The sequence below is a fragment of the Amphibalanus amphitrite genome, unplaced genomic scaffold (assembly GCF_019059575.1).
Source record: "Amphibalanus amphitrite isolate SeventyFive unplaced genomic scaffold, NRLGWU_Aamphi_draft 000130F_arrow, whole genome shotgun sequence".
Lineage (NCBI taxonomy): Eukaryota > Metazoa > Arthropoda > Thecostraca > Balanomorpha > Balanidae > Amphibalanus > Amphibalanus amphitrite.
This window is the reverse complement of record NW_024881625.1, coordinates 729,345-752,334: the sequence shown is the minus strand read 5'-3', so window position 1 is coordinate 752,334 and position 22,990 is coordinate 729,345. Positions and strand designations below refer to the sequence as shown.

Below are 22,990 nucleotides of genomic sequence, written 5' to 3'. Positions count from 1 at the left end.
TTCTCTGCGTGTGGTGGCAGTGTGCTAGCAGCGGCCGTGAAACGCCGCTCACGACGACGTGGTACGCCGGGATGTCGTATAGCTTAGAGAACTTATAACTTTAAAAAACGAAGGCGCGACCCTCGGCCTTCATTTGCGCTGGATATAATGGCTGGAGAACCAGCACCACTTCAGTGTTATTTTATTCACAGAAGCAGTTTTGCATCAAGCTGGGCTGACAATGGCTGAGTCCGTGCCGATCTCAAGTGTGTGTTCATGCCCGGCGCGGCGGCGCCTGATATTCGGCATCAGGGATATATGGTTGCGTATGTAAAATAAAAAGCGATGCCAACCAGGAAAGGGAATCGCTGCTATATTTGATTCTATCCATTTTCTCACAAATACGTGTATGCTTTACTACGAGGATCATATGCTATTTCTATTTACTCGCCAAGACTCAAATTATAATATGAGACTTTTAATAATGACTTGATTATACATTGAATAACACATTGTAATAATAATAGTTTGACACATTATAATAATATACAGTGTCAATATATAATAATGTAATTTGACACATTAATTAATTTCAAATGTGAACGATATGTACCGTACGCAATTGTTAAAAAGCAGCAAACGCATCAATCAGCTGACGCCACATTCCCGGTGACGCTGTTCACGGTGCACGCCTGCCCTAATAATGAGAATGATCTAATGCTATAATGATTTGGGAGGTGGTGGGAAGCTGAGGAAAGCATTTCTGTTCCAGTTTTCAACTTCTGCCCGAGGTTTTCCAGTTTCTGCTGCCCCAATATTCCTCAAACCTTCCCCAATTTCTGCCCCAATCCATGATGTCTGCCTCGACAAGATCTTGACGAAACCTGCCATGTATTGCAGACTGGCTCATTACTGTATTAAATTTGACGTTATCACGATCAGGTTAATATGTTAACCCGCGCCCCGTAGGGCTACCGGCGGACCCTACCACCCGTAGGGGGGGGGGGGCCGTTTCGGCCCCCCCCCCTAAGATCTCGGAAAGTTACCGGCCGATTTTCAAAATTCAAACGGCGTTCGATAGCCCCACCCGGGAACTACCTTGTGACCGAATTTCATTGACCTAGGTCAAACCGATGACGTCACAGGTCAGGTCAAAGGTCAGATTTTCACCGTTCACAGGCAATTCAAGAAATGTGCTGTGAAAGCGAGTAAATTGGTAATTTATTGAAAACCATCGATGGTACATTGTTCGTCAAACACATACTTTGCTATCTGAGGTCACTGATACCAGGTCAGGTCACAGCGAGGTCAGGTCACCGGGGGTCACAATATGAATGTGTCGTGTGATACATGTTTTATGGTCCATTTTACATGACAAATGCGATTATGTGGGTTAGGCAGCCTTTGGGGCCAGCCTAGGTCACGTTTTTGTGAAGGTCAAGTCAAGGTCAGGTCAAATTAGGTCAAATTTCAAAGTTGATATTTTTGCATAAAATGGGTATCGATTCGATGCAGCTCGTCACGGGGAGTCTAATGGTGGTCTTTGTTTTGCTCTACGAGTTCTAGAATTGCCAAAAATTGAGTTTGAAAATTTGACGTCATCATTTTTGAACAGTTTTTTCGCTATAACTTGACCAAAAAACGAGGTATCGATCTGAAATTTGGTATGGAGATAGAAGACGGTGGGCACTATCACATATATTCCGGTTTTTTCGAAACTCAAAAAAGTTTTTGGATTTTTTGGCGAATATATCCAAAAAAATGCTTTTTTGATTTTTGGGGGTCAAAACTCAAAAATTTCAAAAATTCGAGATAGCAGTTTTGTAGTCCTGTCAATTCTACACCTTTTATGTCTTGATCATTTTTCTGTATCTTCAAAGCTGTAGTCTTGACAGGTCTTCTCGCGAAGGTCTTTTTTCGGTCGAAAATGACAGAACATGACGTCACTCTGACGTCATTTGTGGCCAACCTATCATAGCCTCTGGAAAAATTTTTGGTCACAATGTGTAAAATTGATGCCCGGAGGGGTCCTGAAAGTTTGGTGGCGATATCTCCAGCCGTTTAGGAGATATCGACCGAAAAGGACAGGGGGGCCGTTTCGGCCCCCCCCCCTACGGGGCGCGGGTTAACATGATCTTTTCCTCTTTCCTTCTTCCAGAAAAGTGCATCTAGTAATTGGCCGGCTAGTGCACAAGCAAAATCAAGATGGGTTACTGTTTGGTACCAGAATGTACCAGCGGTAACCGAAGGAAAGAACAAGATTCAAATGTGATCCTTCACAGAATCCCAAGAATCCCACAGAATCCCACCGCATCAACATTTCATTTTCAATAAGGGCTATATTCTATGTAACTTAACAGCTATTTTGGCAAAATGACCCTTATTGCTGAATTTACAAGGTGTCGGTTGAAGGCGCACTGACGAAAAAATAAAGTTGATATCGACAAATGGACCCCAGAAATGCAAAGAGGACATCCCTGCCATGATATTAATATGCATATCAGCTCACTGAGACCTCAATATCACGTGTTATCGCGACCCGAAAAACACCTATCTACCCGTAGCGTACAATGCTAGCGCCGGCTCGGTGTCGCAATGCTGACGTCACAGCCAGAGTTGCCACTGAACTTTGGCTACCCCTGCTTACAGTCATGTTCCAAAAAAATATCCGACGGATTTCGCTCCAATTTTTAGGGAACTTGTTAAATTGATGTATGACAAGGTACTGAAAGATTGATGTCGCTGGCGTTACGCGTTTAAAAGTTATTGGCGAAAATCAGGAGGGGGCAGATTGCTACCGAATCCGTGACGTAACTACGGCGTCCTTTTTCCCTAATGAGCCAACCTGAATAGTAAAGTAATCTTGGATTGACAAAGTAAAATCACGCATAACCTTTTTTAATGCGTCTTGATAAATTTAAAAAGATGTTAGCGGCGTTTTAAGTTTTGCAGTTTTGGAAGCGAAAATGGCGTGGCATGTCACTTACACGTCATTTTCTCAAAAAACATCCGACGGATTTCGCTCAAATTTTTAGGGAACTTGTTAAATTGATGTATGATAAGGTACTGAAAGATTGATGTCGCTGGCGTTACGCGTTTAGAAGTTATTGGCGAAAATCAGGAGGGGGCAGATTCCCCCCCCCCCCCCCAGCGGGGCGCGGGTGGCCATCTCAAGCTGGCACTCAAAAGGACGCAAGAGAGACGAGGGCCCGGTTTGGCGCAGGTTATGGGTCAGCGACGTGCTGCGGCGCCACACAAGCTTGCTGACTGGCGAGTACGCCCAAGGTATATTGAATGAAAGTAGGACGAACTTTGGTAGGAAGTTCTAGTTTAACTACTAGAAACCCTGTCATGTGTAGCCGAGGCAAGCAGAAATTCAGCTCAAACCTCAATTCATAATATGGTAGCACTTATGGTAGGTAGTTGCTTATGATGGGTGGCACTTGACACCTGTTTCAAAAGCTTCTTTAAAAACAGGAAGTGGGAGGCCGACAGGTGGGTGACTACGATAGAAAACCTATTAACCCTATTACTGCTGGGGGGGGGGGGCGAATCGCCCCCCACCTGCAGTTTTTTTTTTGCTCTGGACGGAAAACCACCTAAGCTAGGAGCTCGAAATTTGGTGACTTTTCCTGACTATTTATTGGGCACATTGTGTCAAATTTTCGAGTTTCTAGCTAGGCGTCTCCCGGACGAGTTTCTCAGGGGTAGGTTTGCTGCAGCTTTGACTGTTCCGACATTTGCCGCTATGCACCGAATTACTTAGGTTTGTATTGGTGATCAGTGGCACCACACGTCATATGTATTATGTAATATGTATGTACCTTAAGACTGACGCCAATTTACAACGAAATTATTGGAATAGGCGGATACAGGTACAACCAGAGGAAGAAGGTAATGTCAATGAACTGTCCCCCGTCTGAGCGTGCCTGAATTCGCCTATGCTTCACGAAAACGTGTATATTGTGCTCACGTCGCATATTTAATATTACATGTAACACATGTAAGTTCACATGTCATAAGACGCAAGACATGCCACGACAAAAACTCAGAATATCATCCCAAATTAGCTTACCTGAATCCGTCTATTATTTTTCAAATATCCGAAAAACCAGAATATGTATGAAGGCCCGGCCCAGGTCAAGAAGAAGGGTCCCCTTAAGTTTCATCAAAATCGATCAAAAAATAAAGCATCTTTAGTCATGAGGTGTAAAACGCGATTTTTTTTTCTCGAAAATCTTTACGTCCAAGACCCCTCATTTTGATTTTTTTTTTTACTTTTTATAGTCAATCCAAGTGTTCACGATAGGAGCAATCGAATGATGTTTGTCTCAATAAGATCGGACAATTTGTTTAGAGATATCAAGGGGGCCGAATCGGCCACCCTCCACCAGTTAACGTAGTCCAGAAAGCCTACCAGTGATAGGGTTAAAAGAAATAGTTCACTTTTAACATGGGGATTTAAACTTAAATAAGAGCTGCGTGGCTTAAGCTGAGACTAGCGCAATTTAGATTTTACGCCCCAACCATCACCCTAGCCGAACTCCGAAGATATTTCATTTCTCGTTCCGTAAAGAGTGCCTTGCAGAGGAATGCGTGCCTTGCTGAGGAATGCAGCCACGTCATCGTCAGCCAGCCAATCAGCACGCTGCTTACAGCCGATGCAGCATGCGTAGGTTTGAAATACGCAACATGATTGGCTTCCGCGTCATACATAATTTTATATAGAATATCGTTCTTCCTATATTAAAATATGGAGAATGTCCCTTTTATTAAAAATGTTTTAATTTATTTTCTGATCATTTAGAGCATAAAAGATCATAAATCCATTGAAAAAAAACATTTCAGGAAAGTGAACTATTCTTTCTTTATAAAAGTGGTTCGAACCTTTTGATTGGAAGGATTCAGGACAGAACCACCGCTAAGCGGAGCTTGTTACGTTGACCCTGCCCTCTACCCTCCGATCGCGCAATGCCGGTTCTATGGCAGAATTTAGTCTGAAGTTTAACCCACAGTGTATATAAATACACTGGGTTTAACCCTCGCCGGCACGCATATTTACGTCTGGACAACGAGTTGCGTTGGAGAGGCCGGAAATAGTGGCGATTTCAGGACCGCAAGAATGGACCGTCATTGGAATGATTCTTTTTTGAACCGCGCACTGTTTTCGGCCGGAATTTAATAGTTACTACAAAATGTTTTGTGATTAAGTTTCCACCAAGAATGAATGCCATCAGGGCTTTTGCATTTTGTCAAGAAGCATATAGTGCTGTTATATTGCAGTTTTAGCGCGTTTGTTACAAAATATGAAGCGAATAAGCGCCAGTGTAATTCATATACACTGTGTAATTCATCAGTGTCAGAAGTTAACTTGTGGGGGAGCTATGCTAATTGCTCTTGTCCATCCACTAGAAGTTATTAAATATTTTGCTTTGTGTATTCCAAAAGGAGATGGAACTATTTTATTTGTGCCTTCATGTCTGAATTGAAGGTAGATCATTAAATTTTCAAGGCATTTAGCAAACAAGCATTTGGTCTTTCTCGTATATAACCCATTTATGCCCAGGAATATTGACCATCATGAAAATCGACGAAATCAAAATATGTTATGCTCCTACCAGGGCCTTGTATGGAATCGAAAATAATTTTTGCCTGCAGCAAAAGTTTCTCGAGAAAAACGTAAAAAACATGCGTTGCGAAATCGCAACGAAGGGCACACCGGGCGCCATCAGCGTTGCGAAAACGCAACGACGGGCACATCAGACGGACATAAAGTGCACTGAACTGCCGTATATGCTATTATGTTTTGACAAAACATCAATCAACTGTTGACAACTATTGCTTGAAAATGCGGAACCCACATCCGTCATGCTCTATAACCCGCCTAAGAGCCTCAGTGAGGAAGCATAACTTCATGATTAGCGAACGGGGAGATGGCAACACGGTCATTATCAACCATTTACGTTGTCCATTGCTGTTCATTTAAAGTTGTGGTCGACACGTATCCAGGGTGATGCTTCCTTTTTGGAAGCTAGACAGATCCATTACCTCCACCTATCAGACCCTGCACAGTGCACACTGAATACAATTAAACGGAGGATTGGGAGTAAACCAGTGCCTCTCGTATGCGCGTATATCCGCAATCATTTTTAACCACCCTCCTAGGAGTAAAGTTAAATTCCATTGCAGGTTAGTCGTATCTACTCTAAGCAAAAAGAAAAAGGACCGATACGGCTCTAACAAATTACCCGCGTAAGGCGTAGCGCATCACAACAAATCGACTCCCAGTTTATCATGTTTACACCTAATCCAAAATTTTCATGGCCCCACTCTCAGCGACCTTCACGTGTAACCTCTTTCTCGAGACAATGCCAGGACAGAATGGTGATTCGACGTCAATCCGTCCTTTCCATCTTCAGGATAGTTGAATCCTCCTCCACGCCTCATCCCCCTGTTCCGGGCTGGACCGGCAACGTATATCGCAATCGGGCAGCTCACATAGGAGCGCGCCTGTAGCCGGGTGCAGTGAGTGCTTGGGAGGGGGGAAGAGGGTGGGTCATGGGTGGCGGCTGCCCACTGGCTGGGCTCAGTCTCCAGTCTACGATTGACCGTGTCCGGTCAGACAAATGTCTCCCCTAATTCCAATAATCCTGCTAGCTCTAAAAATGGTCTGATTAGATAAAAAGCCTATCAAAGTAAGAAAACAGGCGTATACTCCACATCAAGCAGCTTATGAATCTATGCGAGTTATGAATCCTAAAAATTATTATTTTCCCATGGGTCCGCCCTCATTACCCCTGCCGAAGGGCTCAGCTACCCTCAGAGGGGACCTATCCCACTATTTGCCGACCCTCAGTTATCTTTTCTAACGTAAATGCTGGTAGTCAGCAGATTCTATCCAGAGAATGGCGATGCCTATCTGTCGCCTGATACCAGAATACATCCCCGTTATTCATTATTTATGCACAATGTACAATGTACATAGTAGATCCAATTTCCAAAGGACCTAATTATCTCTCAGCTCCGTTAGCATCGCCAACCGTTTGATGCATGGGTCCTTTTCCTACCATGCGATTTTCAAATGCATGGGAACACATTGCTTAGTGAACGAACAGCCCGAGGCCGAAAATCTGCGAGAGAAAAAGAAAGGAGTGTTTGTGGCTGTTTGAGCCAGCAAATATGAAATGTGTCGCAACATTTTACGTGCGAACGCACCTTGCACTACACATACCTATATACGTCCCTCATGGCAAGTTAAACCAAGCCAAGAGAGGAAATGTGATCGCATGGTACGTACCGAATTCACTTAATACCGTGCGTACTTAATAGATATACTGTAAAATACACATAAATGCTGAAAAAATGAACCTTATTCACATCGCTTTACAACTAACCTATGTGGTCGGATCGGAGTTGCGACATTCAGGTCCCCGCACTCTGCGGCAACGGACGGCGTGCCGCACGTAGAGACGCTGGCGGGCGCCTCGGACGGAGCGGCCCTGGCGGGCGTAGAGACGCTGGCGGGCGCCTCGGACGGAGCGGCCCTGGTGGGCGCCTCGGACGGAGCGGCCCTGGCGGGCGCCGCGGGCGTAGAGGACCAGGAGTAGGCCAAGGTCTCCGGGTGACTGAGGAGACGAACAGGAGTGGATTGAACATGGGACTGCATGGCAATGAACAGCATGGAACTGCGCCAAGGTCAGTAAAGCACAAGACGGACGCATACTGCTGATGCATGATGACCGATACATAAACACAATGCCCTGAAAAGAAACCAACCAGATATTTTGAAAAGTTTACACATTGTCTTAGTGCGTAAGCTGTTAGAGTCTCAGACCAAAAAGCTGTCAGAGTCTCAGACACAGGCCGCGAGCTACAAATCCACTGGAGGGGAGGGGAGGGAGGGGAGGGAGGGAGGGAGGGAGGGAGGGAGGGAGGGGGAGGAGAAGCGGCCGCTGCGGAACAGCCGGACGTCCCAATCGACTTCGCCAGCGCCAGAAGCGCGATCGGGCGTCGGGTGGGGACGATGGTCGACGCGAGAACAGGAGCGTCCCACCCCCACCCGGCGCCCACACCGGGCCACAACGATCTGTCCCGCTGGGAGGCGTGTACCCTCTCCCAGCTGCGGACGGGCGCGTCGCCGCTCACGCGGGACGTCGCCCACCGCCTAGGCTTGGCGGTGAACGCGGCCTGCCCTGCGTGCGGCGAGCCGGACAGCGCGGCCCACCTGTTGACCGACTGTCCGGCCTATGAAGCTGCGCGACGCCGCCGCTGGGGACTCGACCCGAGCCTGGGGGACGTCCTCGGCGGACCGGCGACGTTGGTGATAGAATTCATCCGGGCTGTCCGGCGAGTCGACCCTCCGATCGACCCTCCGATAGAGAGAGAGAGAGAGAGAGAGAGAGAGAGAGAGAGAGAGAGAGAGAGAGAGAGAGAGAGAGAGAGAGAGAGAGAGAGAGAGAGAGACTGACAGAGAGAGAGAGAGAGAGAGAGAGAGAGAAGAGAGAGAGAGAGAGAAAGAGAGAGAAAGAGAGAGAAAGAGAGAGAGAGAGAGAAAGAGAGAGAGAAAGAGAGAGAGAAGAGAGAGAGAAGAGAGAGAGAGAGAGAGAGAGAGAGAGAGAGAGAGAGAGAGAGAGAGAGAGAGAGAGAGAGAGAGAGAGAGAGAGAGAGAGAGAGAGAGAGAGAGAGAGACTCGTCGCATCTAATAAACTGGCCGCTGGAAGATACTTTCATCACCTGCAGACAATTAATACAAACGGCACATGACATCCAGATAATGAACTGCACAAGTATCACCCTACAGCTGAGTTATGTAGGCACAAAGTTGCATTGCAATAGGTACACTCAATGGAATAGAGCAATCCAGTTTCAGAAAAAAATCATATAAATGGGTCCAGAAAGATAATGATGGAGAAATGATTCAACAAAGAAACAAGTTGAGAACACAAGAAGCAGGTTCCCTAAAAATAATTGTATCAGTGTTATCGGTGAAGTTGTCTGACACACAATGACAAAAATAACAAAAAGACAGAAAGTGAGTGTATGATTACTCTAAATTTACCTGGACAAAACTAATCAGTAATAGCTCACCTCCACTCTCCGCCCTGCGTGGCTACATCAGGCGAGGTGCCATGCAGAAGGGCGCTGGTCGGCACCGCAGACAAAGCGGCGCTGGCGGGGACCGCAGACGAAGCGGCGCTGGCGGGGGCCGCAGACGAAGAGGCGCTGGCGGGCGTAGAGGACCAGGAGTAGGCCAAGGTCTCCGGGTGACTGAGGAGACGAACAGGAGTGGATTGAACATGGGACTGCATGGCAATGAACAGCATGGAACTGCGCCTAGGTCAGTGGAGCACAAGATGGACGCACACTGCTGATGCATGATGACCAATAGATAAACACAATCCCCTGAAAAGAAACCAACCAGATTTAGGAAGGGTGTACACATTGTCTAAGCGCGTGTATGTAACACACGCCACTGGTCCAGCTGTGACCAGCTGCTGTATTACTTTTTACTTTTTGGGACCTCCGCTGTTCCTACGACGTCATTTGGAAGCAATACCTAATTTGGCATGCTTAAAGTGCGGCAGATGTTGCGCGCAATGCAGCATATATCACTAGGTGTTACCAAACGTTTTAGTAAAATATTTTAAAATCGTCAGATCTGCGCTGACGTCACACATTCAGAGGGGGACATTCAAAAACATTAGCCCTTCTGAATCCAAGTGCTGCAACTTTGAGATCAAATATTTTCGATTTGAAGCATTTTTCGATGTTGTGAGTACCCAAACCGGTAATTGCACGCCAGGGACCCCAATCTTGCTATCTCAACTGAAAACTAATGCTAAGGTGGGATGGTCACTTAAAGGAGAGGGCTGCATAACATATTAGCAGCCGCTGGAAATTATCTTCATATGCAAACCATTCAACATACAAACAAAACATGATATTTTAATGAAATACACTTCTTATTAGCCTAGAGCTAGGCACAAAGTTGCATTTTTGTACATCCCATGGCATATAGCAATTCTATCCATGAAAAAGTACATAGTTTGGTTAAGGGATACAGATTCAACAAAGAAACAAGGTGAGAAGTGAGAACAAATACAAATGGGTCCCCTGGACCCTCATCCCTGAAAATATTATGTTGATTGGTGAGGCGACTCTGATGATGTGGCATGAACATGATATTTCTGAATTTACCTGGACAAAACTAATCAGTAATAGCTCACCTCCACTCTCCGCCCTGCGTGGCTACATCAGGCGAGGTACCATGCAGAAGGGCGCTGGTCGGCACCGCAGACGAAGCGGCGCTGGCGGGGACCGCAGACGAAGCGGCGCTGGTCGGCACCGCAGACGAAGCGGCGCTGGCGGGGACCGCAGACGAAGCGGCGCTGGCGGGGGCCGCAGACGAAGCGGCGCTGGTCGGCACCGCAGACGAAGCGGCGCTGGTCGGCACCGCAGACGAAGCGGCGCTGGCGGGGACCGCAGACGAAGCGGCGCTGGCGGGGGCCGCAGACGAAGCGGCGCTGGTCGGCACCGCAGACGAAGCGGCGCTGGGCACCGCAGACGAAGCGGCGCTGGCGGGGGCCGCAGACGAAGCGGCGCTGGCGGGGGCCGCAGACGAAGCGGCGCTGGTCGGCACCGCAGACGAAGCGGCGCTGGTCGGCACCGCAGACGAAGCGGCGCTGGTCGGCACCGCAGACGAAGCGGCGCTGGTCGGCACCGCAGACGAAGCGGCGCTGGCGGGGGCCGCAGACGAAGTGGCGCTGGCGGGGGCCGCAGACGAAGCGGCGCTGGTCGGCACCGCAGACGAAGCGGCGCTGGCGGGCGTAGAGGACCAGGAGTAGGTCAAGGTCTCCGGGTGACTGAGGAGACGAACAGGAGTGGATTGAACATGTGATTTAATGGTTGTGAACAGCATTGAAATGTACCCATTTCAGAGCAGAAACGCATACTAATTGGTGCGTGATGATGTTTGTAATGTGATGGTGTGTGGAACGGTGATATGATGATGTGCTGAGCATATACCCGTTGGTCATTAGAGGGTAGTGATTGATTAGGATATTGCAATCTCCTGTGAAAGGAGGAAAATGGATTAAAACATATTTGCAAATGTACACAAAATTACCCTCCCACCTTCAAAAAAGTTAATGAATTGGCATGACAGTGATGTCGCTCGGTTCAGAAAAAGCGAAAAAGAATATCTACCAAATTTCACTGAAAAATATTCACCGGTTTTCAAGATATTAGACTTTTACTTTTGTTTACTTTTTGGGATCTCCGCTGTTCCTAGCGACTTTATTTGGAAGCAATAGTTTGGCAGCTGAAAGTGCGGCACTTGCTGCGCGCAAAGCAGCATATACCACCGCATGCTATCAAACGTTTTAGTCAAAACATTTAAAAATCGTTAGATCTGGGCGCTGACGTCACACATTCAGAGGGGTATCAAATGCATTAGCCCCTCTGAATCCAAAGTGCTGCAACTTTGAAATTAGATATTTTCGATTTGAGGCATTTCTCGATGTTGTGAGTGCTCAAACCAGTAATTGTGAGCCAGGGACCCCATTTTGGCTATCTCAACTCAAATCTAATGTTAAGGTGGGAGGGTCCCTTTAACAAAGATGTCAAAGGTGAAGGTCTCGAAATAAATAACGAGTGAGTATGAAATGTCATAATTCTTTCATTCAACGTCATTTATTAAGTTGTCTAAATAAATATCAATGGATAATGAAATACATTTCATACTCATTTGTTATTTATTTGATGTCTTCCATGTCTTGTACTAATTGAGTTCAGTTAGTTCCAGCTTCCAACAAGGACTCTGCAGGGGTCAGCCTGTCGCTCGTTTGTTTACAGCCCTATCCTGATTTGCAATATTTTTGACCACACTTTCATTAGGGTACTGGGTAGCATAGTATGTCTGAAAGGTGGCCAAAAAGATGGCAAATCAGGATAGGGCTGTAAAACAAGTGAGCAACAGGGTGACCCCTGCATGTGCAGAAGTGAAAGGATTTAGATTACTTCCAGATATGTGGAAAGGACCTTACTGACTAGTGACTGGGTAAGATACATAACCATTCCATAAGGGTACCTACTGGGTAGCATAGTATGTCTGAAAGGGGGGCCAAAAAGATCAGATGGCAAAGCATAGAAATGTGTCCCAAATAAAGAAATCAACAATTGACAGTGAAAGGCAAAGCTCTATGATATAAACACTATCAATGGCAAACACTGGCAGCACTACCAAGTGCTTATCAGTTGCTGGTAATCCTCACCAGACAATGCTGACATGCAGAGCATTTTCAGATCCGGAATGGCGCTGGCTCTCCTGGAAGAAAACAAAATAGTCATTAATTGATGTTGAAAGAAAGCAAAGTAATCATTAGGTATTAGGTAATTATTAGGTACGTAATAGTTATCATTTGGCCGGACGGCAACCATCATAAGGATTATAAGGAGGCACATTTATTTTTTATAAATTTAGTCCGAACCTTTTGAATGGAAGGATTCTCAAGGACAGAGCCACCGCTAAGCAGAGCTCGTTGCGATGGCTCTGCCCTCTACCCTCCGATCGTGCAATTCCTGGTGCATGGCAGAATTTAGAGTCAGAAGTTTAACTACGCACATAGCCGCGCACGGCCGGTCCCCTCACTGACTTCGCCTGGCTACGGCCTGCCACCAACCGCAACCATACCCGCCAGGAGGCTCATAAACATCGAGCGCCCGTCGCGCTTCGAACCCGGACCGTCATACCGGGACACGAGCTCTCACCTCGCGGAGTCCAACGCTCTACCGACTGAGCTACAGGACCAGCTTTATTTATGAGTTTGATTAGGTCAGGTTTGGTTTGGTTTGGTTTGGTTTTGTTTGATTTGATTTGGTTTGGTAACTGGTTAGGCTAGAAAGGACTAAGGAGTATCTCCAAGTAGCGCGGACCCAAAATGCAGAGTGAGATATACCTAGTGGCTACAGTTTTTGCGCACTCTCCGTAGAAGCCTGCCCAAACGGTCTGAGGAATATTCCCTGGGATTCTCTTAGCAGACATCACCCGAGCTGCCATATCCAGTTAGGTAGGTTGGTAGGTTGTAGGTTGGTAGGTTGTAGGTTGTAGGTAAGGTAAGGTCAGGTTAGATATGTTTTGTTATATATTTAACCATGAAAAGACAATTGTTGCGCAAGTGAGACATAGATATGGCAGCTCGGGTGACGTCTGCAAAGAGAGTACCTGATCCCCGATGAAAAAACGAAACCGCCCATCCGAACGCAGCATGTGTCTGCCCCAACCAGATCTTGTCGAACCCTGCCACGTTTTGCAGACTGGATCGCTCCCAAAAATAGCAGAATCGTTGTCATTTTTAGCACATGTGACAAAAATAGCATATGATAAAAATGACTGATTGACCAAACCTCCCAGACTGATACAAATTCCTGTGAATCTGCACAGCACAAGAGTAAATTCACACTGCAAACATCAATGGAGAGCCCAGCTATGAGCCAACACATCAGTCAAGTAATCTCACCTGAACAATTTTCATCTGCGACCTGCCATAGGAAATACACTTAGGGCCTGTTCCAGCGCCTCCAGAAACCTCCAGAAAGCTCCAGAAAGCTCTAGAATCCTCCAGAGAGCGTTCCAGCGCCTCCAGAAAGCTCCAGAAAGCTCTCGCCAAAGCTCCAGAAACCTCCAGTAGCCTCCAGAGAGTTGAGAGGTCCAAATTTCTCTGGAGGCTCTGGTCTACAATTATGGCGCACATGTGACAATCACGAATGTAAACAAAGGACTTTTGACTGATTATTTTACAACTTGAATGTAAAGAAAATTACATTGCTATAATTTTGTTAATCTTTCTGAATAAAATTGAAAATAAATTTTGCGTTTCAAGACAGAACAATCGTCATTCCTTTGGTATCTGTGATACCAATCTCCAGAAATCTCCAGATTGCGTTCCAGCGCCTCCAGTGAAACCTCTGGTAGAGCCTCCAGTCAAGAATTTCTACTGGAGGCGCTGGAACAGGCCCTTATGATGACACAGGTATCGTCCAGCAAGCTTGCCAGGGTCACCCATTCCCAGGGCCTGAATGACGGACTTCGAAACGTACTTGGAACCAATCTTGTTCAATTTTGGCACTTCCGACTCACTTGAAATCAGTGCGTGCCCCCCATATGCACAACGCCGTCTTCTGCCGTCAATATTCATCTTGAAATTTAGAAGCCAAGGCGTACAAGCGCTCAAATCTCGGGCAACATGGCGTCCAAATGGCGTCGGCGACGGAAGTGGCGCACGTCGCCATTTCTAATATACGGTTTATAACAAAAACGAGATAGTTTTCGACAAATTTAGCCATTTTCCGTAAAACCATATGCTTAATGAGGTATATCAATCGAAAGTCAATACGCTAATATATCTCAATCAACAACTTGTAGAGGCCAGCTCCCTCCCATTTTTCAACTACCTCTTTACCATAGTGCCTTTTTTCATTCAGACATTGAAGCCTTTAGGGGCGAATTTCGCCTTTTTCCGTAGAACCTTAAGCTTAATGAAAATTAACATCTAACAGACAATTAAATACTGGTGCTAATTTTAATTTTTATAGAGGCCAGCTCACTCTAGTTTTTTTATAGGAACGCTCTGTCTAAGGGCCATCACTTCTTATCAAGCACAAAATGGCACTTTGAAAAGCGATAATTTAATGTTTTTCTGTTGTTTTCCAAAAAGTTCATATCAAGAGAATGCAAAAATCAATTTCATTTCTAAAAACATCAGAATTAAGTAGGTTCACTGCCTAGATACTGAGATATCCGAGGCTTCCTGAAGGCATGATGTCATACCGTGAAATTACAAATTTCTTGGCAAGAACGAATTTTAATGAGGATAACTAAAAATATGTCTTTATTAAATCGCGAAACATAAGTAATAGCAAAGTATTAGGAAAATCTGTAAAGTAGTTACGTAGCAAGTATCTTGCAAATCATGCTAGCACTAGTTGTCAAGACCTGAACCCGTTGCCTTCATGTTGAAGGAATTTTTCGGTGTTACCTAGTGTTTTTATATACCTTGTTGTATACCTGTCCTGTAAATCAAAGCATTTTTGTGCCTGCAAAGGCTTAAGTTCTTTGTGGTGTGTTCGGAGTGAGGCTATATATATATGGCTGTTTTTGTTTTATGTTTATGTGGAGATTGAATATAGCTGTGACCCTGTGCTTGTTTGTATACTTACTATGGTCAAACAGGGAACAGCACATTCACATAACATACTCACCTAGCACCCAGGGGGGTGACACGGCTATTCGCGCAATGTATTCATTTATGGGCCGCGCGGGGCCTCGCGATGACGCGGCTGGAGGCAACTGCTCAGCGCGCTAGGATACTTCTGGCGGGGCCGGGCGCTGAACGGTGTGCAATGAATGGGTTATGGTCGGGCAGACAGAGATGAGGCATTGAATTTGAATTGACATCAGCAATCGGGTGGGGAAGGAGAACGTTTCTAATCGAGCTTGGGATGGGGAAAGCCGAAAATATCACGATCGGCTCATAGCTCCGACAGGGCCGGGTGCTGTACCATGTGTATGTAGTATATTTAGGCGGGCAGACAGAGATGAGTTATTTGATTTAAATTCACCTTACCATCGGTTTCTGGTGAGGTTTGAAGACGTCTTCAGTCAAGCTCGGAGTGGGGCAACGGCCACTGGCGGATCCAGGGGAAGGCATTTGGGGCAAATGTCTTCCCCAACAACCAGGGCAGCGCCCGAAATCGATTTTCGAGAATAAATGAAAACTTCACAACTTTTCTGAGGAAATGTTGGTTAATCACACCGCGCAGCAGTGCGCAAGGAATCGAAATCCGAGTTTTTTAAATTAATTCCGAGAAACCTTTTTGGGGTAAGCCCCCGCAGTGTCCAATACCGCTTCCTGGATCCGCCAGTTGTGAATAAGTCACGGTCGATACCGAGCTTCGGCGGGACCACGCGCTGTACACGTTGTTCTTTGAATGAAGAGGTGGACAGACACCTAGCCCCACATCCTACTGCTATGCCCGTACTTCTGTGGGTGAAGCACTAAAGTATCACGGAATCCCAGAGGACCTGCGAGTCGACGAGGTGGCCGCTTTGGCCGCCGGATACTGCAGCTCCCTGGAGTTGCCTGGGACCGATGGCAAAACAACAGCTCCGGCGGTGCCCCTATGGGCCGTAGTAATTAGTGAATTCCCGTAATGTAGAGATCATATCCTCAATCTCCATTACCATTTTATATTCCTAAACAATATGACAGACCAATTATGCTTGCCTACGTTCAGGCATTACCTCTGATGGTCATACGCCCAGTAGGGGAAGGTGGGGTAAGACGGACCAGCTAAGGTTTGAGGCCGCATATCTTGCTACACTGCTCTCGTAATTCATATTATTTATAGTCTTCGGAATGCTCAATCCTTCCTCTGTTGATATGTGTAAAGACTAAATTTCAAATTAAAGACATCTAGGTGGTGGATGCTCTTAAAGAGGGACATGTCAAAAACTCAGACAGGAAAAAACGTGGGGTAAGACGGACCACCCAGCAGTGCCTGCTATCCGTTCATGTGTGTTACACTTCTGCTCTGTACTCTTGTAAGAAAAAGTAACCAGAATGGTAAAATAACAAAATGAGCCTTTATTCTTTACTCATGTGTGATGGAAGTGCAGCTAAAAGCTGGGAACATGTGTGTTGATTGTCGTTTGGCATGAATGCATGCTAACTGAGCACTTTCATGCATGGCTCACATGCAACGAAGACTCCTTCCTGAAAAATTAGCTTACTTAAACTTGTGTCAATGTTTTGGAGAGAAAAAATTTCCATATGCAGGGTACAATGGACCACCACAGGGTAAGATGGATCACAGTGGTCCGTCTTGCCCCAAATCTAAATTCTGTCATTATCATGACGTATATGTCAAATAGCCCAGCATTGCAAAACCTTGCCTTTCCTAAAGTGTGATTATAACTATGTTTATAACTTTGTTCTTCACAGTAAAGTGCAAAATAGAAACTAATCATGCAAGAAAGGCGCCGTAATTGAATCACCCGTAGACCTCTTATATTAGATCGGTTTGACGAAAAACAACATTTTTCTCAATAACTCAAAAGCTATGCGTCCTAGCAGCATGAGCTCAAGGTGGTCATTGTTACGAAGGAAAACAAACATAGTGAGTGCATAAAGCAGTAGATACCAGCAGCGGTTCAGCCGGGAGGGCTGGTGGTCCGTCTTGCCCCGCTGGGCCGTCTTACCCCACCTTCCCCTACAACATGTGTTGTCTGTCAAACAACAATCGACGACGGGATCCCTTCTCATCATCTCTTAAGCCATCGGTTGTCAATTCACCCACCCCGTTTCCCTAAAAATAGACGGTCAGATTCGGCCTGGGTCCTTCCGACCCCTCTAAATTCGCCAGAGACGGGATCGGATCGCCGTTATTGCACCCATCTTAGTGTCTTAAATACTATGACAGCTTCGACCACGGACGTCGGACGGGGTGATCGTTCCACGAATGTACGCACCATCTAGGCCTAGGATGCATCGAGGTTTAAAAGGATGGTCTGCAGATCAATCAACAAACAATGGTGGTATGCAACCACTTTAAAATATCTCCCTGGCTCCCGCAACGTTCCAACGCCCCTCCGTTATGCATTCGCCCTGTGTGTCCGCCGAGCCGGCTTGCCTCCAATGACGTCATCGGCCGGCCGGCGGCGTTCAAGGTCAAACGGCTGGTGTCCTTACCTGGAGTTCTATAGCCTTGCTAGCACCTAACTCATAGCTGTACCCTGCAGGATCTGTACTTGTTCATGTCTCGAGCATTAACAAAGCACTAAAGTAGCTAAGTAATCATTTCCCACATTTTCTGAGCATCTAACATGACATACAGCAGTGCAGAGCAGCTTCAGAGAAGAAACACTTTAAATGCACAGACTCACACCAGCCACCCAATGAGCCAGTTCCTCATTTGGCTGTTTCCCTGGATGCAGCTTGGCAAGGTGAGCCAACAATTGGCAAGTTGAAGGTTAGCAGGTAAGATTGAGTTAGGGTGAGTACCTACCTATAACTGGGTGCTACTGCTATGCAGGTCTTGGGTAGGCTGCAAATATGTGTGATGATTGAGGTTAGGTCAGCTGTCAGGTTATTCAGGTATGCTCATTGCTCAGGTCACATTTTTATGGACACTTGGCAAATTAAAAAACTAACTCACATAACCTAATCTAAGCTGAATCTTGATCTAAGCTAACCCGACTAAACCCACACAACTGCTGACTATAGGAACTAAGCACCTACCTACATGTGCCTACATCTCATACCATGTCAAAGTAGGTAGAGTTCCAATTGGTGGAAGATTACCCTCAGTACTTCTTATCCCAGCCCTGTGAAGAAAACTAATACTTCTAAGCTCTGAGTCACTGCTGGCCATCCACAGGAAGAAACGCTGAGACTGAGAGCTTTGCCATTGTATATTGGACCAACAATCACTATCACAAATGACTATATGAACACATTATATGATCACGATCATGGGCGGCGCCACCGGGGGGGACGGGGGGGACAGGTCCCCCGCTATCGAAAGTTAGGGGGGTACAGTACCCCCCTATCGGCGAGGCCCGTTCAATAGTTGATAACAATGCATTATAGAGCTATCCGTCGCATTTAATGCATCGTTGGTTAATCAAGGCAGGTTCTGAATAAAGATTGCTGTTGGGATGCATCGCAGGGGGTCCTGGCCATCTGCAAAAGGTGTGGAGCTGTGATGCCTGTAGTTATAAGGTGATCGGCAGGGCCTCGGGGATCGTGCCCCCTTTTTGGGGCGCCAGGCAGGGTTATTACCTACTTATTACCTCCCCACCCCACTGCCAGACCCCATTGCCGATAATACCAAGTTCACTGAAATTCCATAGATTTCCGTTACTATATGAAAATTTTCCATTCCTAATTAGTCAAATTCAAGCATGGCAGTTCTACCACAGGAACCATTTGAAATCTATGCCATTTAACCCCAGCACTTGTGGGAAAAAGTGTTCGGATAGATCACAGGCAGGACCAAAAAAGCACGCAGTAGCCCAAGACCTTATAATTGGATATAGCATCGGCTCCCCCAGGGTGAAACAGACCAGTCAAGAAACCTGTTCCATAAGAAGAGCCACTAATGCTAAAGAGATGTGGGATGAGGTTTCCAGAGACCTTCATTACCTTCCAAAGGGGGTGCCCCGCCATTTGCCAATCCCTGCTGTAGTTGTTACGATTGGAGGGTGAATATGAGAACGATGCAGGTCGTGCCAGCTCGATCATGACGAACACAATGGTGCCGACATCACAGCTCTACTGCCATTTTTGACGAAGTTAATCAACAAGGACCGGAATCCTACCCTGGGGCATTTCACCTGCAGAGGTCGCCGGACCTGAGACCCTTTCACTCAATTTTTTCAACGGTGCATGCGCTCGTTTTTCCCGCGAAGCTCTTGGCAAGTAAAATCCATCAGAAAGTGTGATCAAATAACGGCTGGTGACCTTCCATGACCTAGCATGGCCTTTTGAGTGACCACCGATGACATGACCACTGACGGCTAGCCATTAGCTGCACCCTGCCCGTTGCATATGGATCAGGTGGTGATGTCATGATTCTGAAATTATATTGCGGTTTTGGCGCACTTGTCAGAGCAGAAGACATTCCCACTTTTCCTCCATGACTATATGATGGTGAAGCCCTGAAGCTGACCAGACGTAAGATCGAAAATTTGAAAGTACGAAACGTAAGAATAGCTGGCACTGCTACTCATACCTAAGCAATTCGCAGCTTGTAGGAAACCAGCTTTGAGTTGGCAAGACTGCAAATTTTGATTTAGAGGCAAGGATGCTTGAAAAGGTGATCGATCTTAGGTGTCCTACTCCTAGGATAAGTTTGGAAGCGGGATGCACCATTCGATGTGTTTTGGGCCTTGCCAAGTTTCGCGGCGTTACGTGCCTCGTTTTTTTTTTTTTGCATACACGATCAGTATCTACTTTTGGGATTTTCGATTTTCGGTCCCCGTCCCCCCCTATCGAAAACCCGTGGCGCCGCCCCTGATCACGATCATTGCCAATTTTATAACAGGAAACAACCAGATAACAAAAAACAGCACCTTGGAACAGAGCCAAATGGTGCTTCATTTGTTTGTTTACAATGATTGTAGTGCTGATGTATTTTTAGGACTCTGGAGATCGGCTTATAAAAAAAATGAAACGTTTTTACAAAATTTGTAAGGCAATTAATATTTATCTGAAAGAACTAAAATATTCAAAAGCCAAACACTATGAAATACATGAATCGGAACGAAAAAGTAACCCCAAAATCCAGCCTAATCACCAGCTCCTAAAACAGCTACAAAATCAGCACTTTTCCCCGCAACTCGTTGTCCAGACGTAAATATGCCGCCGGCACAGGGGGGGGGGTTGATGCAACCCCCCCCTAAGGTTTTTCGCGAATAACTCGCGTAAAAAGCGGCCAATCGCGACGAAACTTTCAGTACCCTCGCATTGATCAATTTTACAGGTTCCCTGAAAATTTCATGACCCTGACCCCAATGACCTCTTTTCCGTGACCATGTTTGGCCGAAATCGCGATTCGGCGTATGTCGGCTCGCATTAGCCGCGCGTTTGCAAGCTTTTCATGGTTTCAAACGTTCAAACATGTGATTTGATGTTGCTCCCATACATTAGGGTGGGTGTCAAGGTCACCTGAAGGTCAGGTCAGGTCATTGACCTTTGGTGACCTCGGGTGACCTCGATTCACTTTTTCGAGTTTTACATGTTTCTAGGCTAGTTTTTTTAGCTGAATTCGAATTTAACAACCATTTGAACATTTACGAAGTAGTGTTGGTGCCTTCGTAACATGTTACGAAGCTGTCAGAGGCGGTTGACACGTATTACGAATACCCGTCACAACCCCTACCGGTTGACCTGACCTGACCTGACCCGACCTGGTCTAAATGCTTAAAAACATCATCTCTGATCAAAACTAACACGATATTCGTGATCGGCACCCCGGAAAACCACATAGCAGCCACACTTTACGACTTTCTAACAGCTCCCGATTTTCCCGGTTTTCGGGTCATTGACCTGACCTGGAAGGTCACTCGATGACCTAGGACCTTAAAATTGGGTATCATCGGCTTCCTCTCGTGACGGGCAACACGCTCGTTTTTTCCGCGAAGCTCTAGCTCGATCAGGGGCCAAATGCGAGGGGGGGTCGTACACTCGGGGGCAGATTGATGTTCCACCACTCCCTACCCATCGGGCTCCCATGGCTCAGCACTGGCTGCTGCCAGTGGCAGAACTGGCAGCACTGGCACTGGCAGGCAGTGCTGAGCAGTGCTGAGGGCAGGCAACATTGGCAGCAGCCAGTGCTGAGCCATGGGAGCCCGATGGGTAGGGAGTGGTGGAACATTAATCTGCCCCCGAGTGTACCACCCCCCCCCCCCCCTTGTGCCGTCGAAGGACGCAAAATGGCCTGTGCCGGCGAGGGTTAACATGCGCAGAATGCGGCGCAAGGCCGGTCCCCTCACTGACCGCCTTGCTACGGCCTGCCACCAACCACAGCCATGCCTGTCAGGAGGCCCATAAACGTCAAGCGCCCGTCGCGCTTCGAACCCGGACTGTTATAACCGGGAACACGTGCTATCACCACGCGGAGTCGAACGCTCTACCGACTGAGCTGCGAGACCGGGTTCCATTTAATTATTGATAACACTAATGTTTAAGCATGGATGATATAACACTGGATTGGTGTCTCGTGGAAATTAACATTGGGATCCGCGACATTGGGATCGGGCCTGCCATCTAGCGAGAGAATTATCGTAAGTTAGGAGCAAGCCGAGTGAACGCCATTGCTCAGCATTATTGTAGCAGCATGTGGATAGGACATCAGTTTTCCTTTTAATTCAGTATATTCATCCAGATCCGCAATGCCACGTAAAAAACTGAAAAGACACAACACGATATTATAACCCTCGTTTCCTCAACATTCCTGCGCCACATTCGCAACCAACTGATAACTGACTATAATATCTGACTAGAATGTTTTTGTTTGCACTTCAACATAACAAACTTAGGCAAAAACATCATCTAATCATAAACAAAAGCATACATACTGTAGCACGCTACATCTTGACCATCTAACGTAGTATCTTTTCGGCACGGTCGGCCCGGTGACGCGCAGCTGAGCAGAGCGCTGCCGCACGCTTCCCTCCCTTGTCATTATTCCCTTCCTCCTCCCACCCGTCCCCAGGTCCACCCTCCCCAATCATTTCTCACTGTCCGCACAGAATGGGCCGCCATTAAACTCCAATTAAGACAAGCACCTCTGAAGACAGTCACATCAGGATGAGTCATTGGTAGTCATTGCAAAGCAGCTGAAGCTACAAGCAAACGTCGGCACACTGTGAGACCACGCGCAGGCTTAAGGCACGTAGCACATTGGGTCTCACGTAGCCTTGGTAGCACAACAGTGCGTCTCACTGCAACGGAATCTGCTAAACTTAGCAAACAGCCTCCGAAAAAAGACGTAGTTCAGGACGTCTCCACTGCGGACAGAAAGCGCTGTTGTCCGAAACAAACGTAGTTCAGGACGTCCCCACCGCGGACAGAAGGCGCTGTTCTACAGACCCTCCAAACCAAGATGACGTCAGTGGGCGGAGCAAGAGTGACGTCACAAGGGGCGTTGCCGGCAGACGAAACGGAAGGAAACAAAAGTTTGAATAAAATGAAATTGAAGAATCAAAATTAAAACTCGAAAATCACCAACCTTTCGGGGATTGGTTTATGCCAGCGACTACTAAGATGATAAAGCACTCAACACGAAGACGATTCGACAGCCAAAAATTGCAGACGCAGAGGAGCAAGGTGACTAGACAGGACAGAGGGCGCCATCTTACGGGCCCACCCACAAGAGGAAGGCAGAGGAAGATGACGGCGCAAGGGCGTGGCAGTCACCCCCCCCCCCCCAACTATAAAAGGGTGCGCTA

The 22,990-nt window shown here is 46.7% G+C and overlaps 2 long non-coding RNA genes across 2 annotated transcripts; both read right to left on the bottom strand.

Annotated features, from left to right (window-relative positions):
* Positions 1 to 8,575: 8,575 nt before the first annotated feature.
* LOC122381940 lies at positions 8,576 to 10,382 on the bottom strand. Its single transcript, XR_006256609.1, has 2 exons — positions 10,206 to 10,382; positions 8,576 to 9,381 (listed from the first exon to the last, which is right to left on the bottom strand). It is a non-coding gene; the product is annotated as an uncharacterized LOC122381940 (long non-coding RNA).
* Positions 10,383 to 10,687: 305 nt separating this feature from the next.
* LOC122381939 lies at positions 10,688 to 13,554 on the bottom strand. The gene is made up of 3 exons (XR_006256608.1): positions 13,497 to 13,554; positions 12,252 to 12,304; positions 10,688 to 11,050 (listed from the first exon to the last, which is right to left on the bottom strand). It is a non-coding gene; the product is annotated as an uncharacterized LOC122381939 (long non-coding RNA).
* Positions 13,555 to 22,990: the final 9,436 nt, after the last annotated feature.